Source organism: Lucilia sericata, unplaced genomic scaffold, assembly GCF_015586225.1.
Source record: "Lucilia sericata isolate MDLA Ls3-8-SP2 unplaced genomic scaffold, ASM1558622v1 Contig000005F_arrow, whole genome shotgun sequence".
NCBI lineage: Eukaryota > Metazoa > Arthropoda > Insecta > Diptera > Calliphoridae > Lucilia > Lucilia sericata.
Window position 1 is genome coordinate 605,854 of NW_023994046.1, and position 6,000 is coordinate 611,853.

General features: G+C 30.4%; 1 protein-coding gene across 5 annotated transcripts in view; it reads right to left on the reverse strand.

Moving 5' to 3' along the window:
* The window catches only part of LOC119600553 (disintegrin and metalloproteinase domain-containing protein 10), a 162,376-nt gene extending 157,423 nt beyond the window's left edge, over positions 1-4,953 (reverse strand). For 3 of the 5 annotated variants that reach the window (XM_037950861.1, XM_037950870.1, XM_037950878.1), the window contains exon 1: positions 4,166-4,953. The gene's annotated coding sequence lies outside the window, so the exon portion shown is untranslated. The remainder of the gene's footprint in view (positions 1-4,165) is intronic. The other 2 variants (XM_037950841.1, XM_037950852.1) reach the window with 2 other exon arrangements.
* Positions 4,954-6,000: the final 1,047 nt, after the last annotated feature.

Below are 6,000 nucleotides of genomic sequence, written 5' to 3' on the forward strand. Positions count from 1 at the left end.
TTCGTTCGGTCTCTGCTATCATTCTCAACTTAATATTATTGGTGTGATTAATTTTGAAAAAAAATGTAAGAAACACAAACAAGTTAAAACAAAATGACAAGAAGAAAAGCGTAACCAAAAGATCTTTTGGAACGAAAGTTTTAGAACGAAATTTTAATTAAGTTAAAAGTGAACAAAAGAAAAACGAAAAATCTATAAAAATATTTAATTAATTTTGTAAAAATACTTTATTGCCAATTGAGTTTTATTACACAATTAGTTAAAATCTTATTTAGCAGGTAATTGTTATATCCACCATCAAAGGGGGTATGTTCATTAGGGTGGCCCCAATATTTTTTATAAATAAAAGGTCCTATTTGAGGTTTTTATGAATTTTTCCCCCTTTAAAAAAAATGTATACATATGGATCATTGTTAGATTTTAAGATGATCTAGCGTAGGTCCCTCTGTTCGCAATCTGAGGGAGCTGTAGCAGGCTGTAATATATTGATGTCTTAAAGCAGTTTGTGTGGTATTGAAAATGAGAAATATTGGTTCAGTTTTTTTTATCAATTTCCAACTTACTTAAGAATCGGTCCATAATTGACCTTACTCCTCTCAAAATCTCAAAAAGGTCAATAAATAGTTTAAAAATAAGAAAAAATCAACAAAAAACTTAACTGTTATTAGAAATTAGTCATTCTCTAAAGTTCAAAAAAAGACCATCGAAAACAACACTGTAGTTCCGACCAAAACCGTGTTGTTTTCGTTATTAAACTTAATTCAATGAATTAATCAAATTTGGAAAGCATTAAAAAACTTGTAAAATAGTGCTTCCTTTATAATATTTATCAAATCAAAACAAGATATATTTTCAGATTTTTTTCTATGAGTCTATTTAATCAACATTCATGTACCTACTTAAGTTCTTCTATTAATTCGATACATAGTTCATGTTGTTTATTTTTCCCCAACTGTGTCAGTTAGTGATGTCTACATGGTGTTTATTTGTAATCAGAAGACCAAACGTATCCATTACAATGATGATATTTCTTGTAGCTGTTTTTGTTATTGTTTTTTGGTGATGACAAAGATGATGATGGTGTTAATAATGATGTTGTTTTTTGTGGCCAAATTGCGCGAAACTCGATTAGTGTTAAAATGAACACAAAACCCTAAACACTAAACAATAAATAAACAACAAACACCATAGAACAATATACAATATTTTCCAATTGGAAATTTGCGTGAAATTCAATTTTCTTCCTAATTGGATTCAAGTACTGTCAATAAAAGGAATAGACACACATATTTATATTTATGTATGTGTACATACACACACACAGATTCAAGCTCTCACACACACTCCAATGCCATCAACAACACCATCATCGTCATCATACAACCAAACATCAAATCAAACTGGAAGCCAACAAGTTCTAAAATGATGAGACCATAAATGGTTAATAAACTGTATACTACATATGTATGTATGTATGAATGTATACATATGTATGTAAGTGTATGTTTGTGTGACTGACTAGTGAGAGAATTTTGCTATCCTGACAATTCGCGTTTTATATCAAAGACTGACTGTCTGTCTGCCCGTTTCTCTGTCTCTTTGTCGTTAGCGACCTTTAACGTTGGCCCCCAATTGAACTCACTTACACCTCACATTGACTTCTAACCATAGAAATACTTATAAAATGAACATCAACAAACATGGCCAAATAAAACGACAACCAAGAATAAAAAATAAAATAAATTGTATATAAAAATGAAATAAAATAAATGAAAAAAACTTGACTCCACTCTACCTTGAAAACGCGGGTAGAGAGTGTAGTCGTTGTTGTTAAGAATAGTTTAATTTTAAGACTATCAACAAAGGGATACAAATATAAATATTAGAGTCGAATTTTAGACAACCTCAAGCATAATTCGCAATTATCTTGCCACGCCTACTTTAAAATTTATTTTACTTAGGCGGTACGTATGAGAAATTTTAGTTAGAAAAAATGACTTGAAAGGACTTCAAACGCAAACGTTTTCAAATTAACACAATATTTGAGACCAATATTTTTCCGATTCTGATGTATTTGCAAACTAATTTGAAAATTTATGTAAGTCTAATTAGAAAATGTGATTTTAACAATTTAAAAGTAAACTGAATTTGAATTAATATTTCGTTTTTAATTTGCTTATCGATTTATATTATTTTTATAAATTTTGGACACATACATAATTACGGGGTTGTGAGCTGCCAATAGATGTATTTCTTCGAATCCTCCTTTCAAACTAAATAACTAATGAAGGCAATTTATGGTACGTGGATGTTCCGAACCTTATCAAAAGAAAATTTTTAGAAAAGTTTGGCTTCACCCGGAAAGTCTTGTGTATTTAACGTCTTAAACTTTGTAAGGGCAGAGAAATGAGCAAAATCTTCAAAAAAGTTATCTGAAATATATGTTCATACTGTGGGGTGGCTCCGCTTGTATGGGGAATGCTTAGTTTATTCTAAGATACCATTTCTTAAATTGTATCTTAGAATTAATGCAATATTTGGTGAGCTGGGTCAAATTTGTTAAGATTATTTCATTTTTATATCCACCATCATTTCTGATAACCCCCATAAATGTGGACCCCCGAAAAATAGCCTTAACGAGAATAACTCATTTAAGAGTACGTGTATTGCGACATAAATAAGTTTCATATGAGCCAAAGTCTATCCAACTAAGTTTACAAGGATTGATCCACAATTGACCCTACCCCACATATAAGGTCCCCCTCAAAAAATTACTATAACGCTCATTGCTGGCCTAAAAGTACGAATATAGCGATGATGTTCCACACACAAAAGTTTTATGCAAGCCAAAACATCTATACTAATTTGTTTGACGATCGGCCCATAATTGGCCCTACCCTTCACATAAAGTCCCCTTCAGAAAATTACTTTAACACTCATTACTGGCTTAAAACTACGAGTAAACAAAAATTAGTTTTATATGAGCCAAAATCTCTTTACCAAATTTGGTGAGGATCGGTCCATAATTGACCCTACCCGCCATATGAAGTCCCTTCAGAATATTACTTAAACGATCATTGCTGGCTTAAAAATACGAGTTATGAAGTACAGTTATGAAATTGGACATAAGAAAGTTTTATACGAACGTTAATCTTACTACCGAATTTCATGCGGAATGTGTCGGTAACTCACCCCACCCCCCATATAAGCCCCCTTCAGAAAATAACGTTAACGCTAATTACAGGCACAAAAATACGATTACAGCGATGATATTCAATGTGAACAAGTTTTATATGAACCAAAATCGGTATATAAAATGTTATAAGGATCTGTCAATAATTGACCCTACACCTCATATATGGTCCTCTTCAGAAAATTTGATGAGGAGAATTCAGAAAATTACGAGTACTGCGAATCTGCATAAAAAAGGTTATACTTCATCCCAAATTTAATAAGAATTATTCTATAACCGACCTTAGCCCCTATATAAGGTTCCATTCAGGAACTCTTTTTCATGTGAATATCAGAAAAAAATCATATGAGATGATTTGAGAGGAGCTTTTAATGGCGTATCATAAATTTTCTAGGGTTTTCCGTTTTTCAAAATTCAATCTAGATCAAATTTTATTTGATTTTTTTCGAAGAAACCCACGATCATCCCAAAACATGGCTTAATAATAAGCAACAAGAACAAATATGTACATTTTTGAAATACTTAAAATTGTATAATATAATCCGATGAAGTCATGGGTCTTTTCAGAATTTTAAAATTAGGAAAAGTTTCGAAATGATAAATTGGATGATGCATTTTTTTCAATAAATATACGCAGAGACAGACGTCTCTATATTGACTTTACTACCTACATATCTTTTGATAAAAGTGAAGGGTAGGATGTCCGTGGACCACTTTTTTGTAGGAATACCTCTCAAACGATGCTTATTAATGTACGTAAATATTTTTAAATTGTTATAAACTGATTGACAAATTCAATTTAGTTTCTAAATTACTTTTTTTGAGAAATCTTCTTAAAAACACCAAAAATACCATAAAACGCAACAGAAAATCTATTCAAAATAAAAGTGGAAGCCGTTGTTTCAATGACTGCCGAGTGGAGGCCTTTAAACTCAAAAGTTGGCAGAATGATTTTTTGGCTTATGAACTCACCTTTTTTGTTTGTTTGTTTCTATTCTTATTGCTGTTGTTGTTGCTGTTACTACTAATAACTTCTATATTCATTCTCGACTCCTAACCATGTTACCCGTGTTGTTATTTTTGTTGGTTTCTCAGCCGTATTCTTGTAGTTGTCTTCTAACTAAACCAGTTTTTTATTAAAACAAAACACACTCACATTCTTCTACACTTTTATTATTATTATTGTTGTTGTATTTTATTCTTTTACCTTAAATTTTTTTGTACACTCACTTGCTCATACACATACACACGTACGCCAACAAAAAACCCAGTTTAGATGTACGAGTGAGTATCTGTGTGTAGGCACGGGCACGCAAACACTCTGGTATTCGCTCGCTGCCACTTTTTATACTAGAGAAGAAGAAATACAACGACACAAAAAATTACTTTTTTCGCTTCTTCTTATTGAACTTTTAATAAATATTTTTAAATTTAATTTTTTGCATTAATTTCTTAATTTATTTTGTAAGAGATACTTTTGATTGATTTACTACAATACAATTTATTATTAAGGGCTAAATTAATTATTTTACATATACAAGTGATTATAATTAATACTTTTTATTCGATTTCAATTACTATTTCGCTTATTTTCAAATTTATTTATATGATATTTATTTATTTCTTTTTATTATTATTTTTCTTGTATTTGAATTAGAATTTCTTTACATACAAACACACACAAACAAACACGACTTCCGCCGCGTTTAACTTTAACGTAATTCGCACGAACCGCACCGTTACACATTCAACCGTCGACTGTTTTTGATTATTTGGTTTAATGGTTGAAAACTGGTTTTTGTTTGTGTGTTTGTTAACTTGTTTTTATTTTGCTTTTAACCAATTTTTGCATATTATCACCAACACACACTCACAGAGCAGCAGTAGTCGTAGTTTGTTTATTTAAGTTCTCTTAAATTATTGTTTACATTTTCTCTTTGGTTTCCTGTACAGCTGTTTTAAATACAGGGTTGATTGTCATTGCAAACATAGTGTTGTATTTTTTCGTATGGGTACGTAAGTGAAAAATTTATTTTTTTAGAATCATAATAAATAAATAAATAGGATATAAGAAAAACTAGCTTCTGTGTTTCTCGCGGAATTTTGTTAATTATCAAGCGACTAACCGCCCTTCGTAAACCGATCAAATGTAAACTTTTTTTCGAGTAAATGTTCTGTTAAATAGCCACATTTCAAATAACAAATAAGACGTTTAATTTGTTTCAATTAACAACTGATTAGTCAAAATATATTGTCGTTGTAAACTTAGTAGAATGCATGATTATAGATAGCACTTGTACTCGTTTGTGAAAGCGTTTTAAATAACGATTTTGGAACCAGTTCTGTTTTAAATTTTTACACAATACAAGTGTTTATAAGAGAATTATAATTACTTTGTATGGATGCTTAGCGTCAAATACATTCGACCTTTTCAAAAATCGGCTGTAAGTTTTAGGGTCATATAAATTTAGATCTGCCGATTTTTGTATAAATGCTACTTCTTTTAAAAAGTAACGAGCTCTTAAGCATTATTTGATTGCCCGGTTGTATAATAGACCGATTTTAAACATCTTTTATATGGAAGGTGTAGGTAGGACCCTCCCCACTATAGTGGTGTATATATAAAATTTGTTAAAGGGATTTATTATGTTTAAACATTTATTTATTGCAAAAGTTAGATCCAGAAAATCGTTGACTAATTGACCAATTGAGATAAAATTTTGAATTGGAATAAACTATAATAAATAATCTCCTAATTTTATTACAAAACAAAGATTTTTTAAATTTAATGTAGTTTTGTAGAAAAT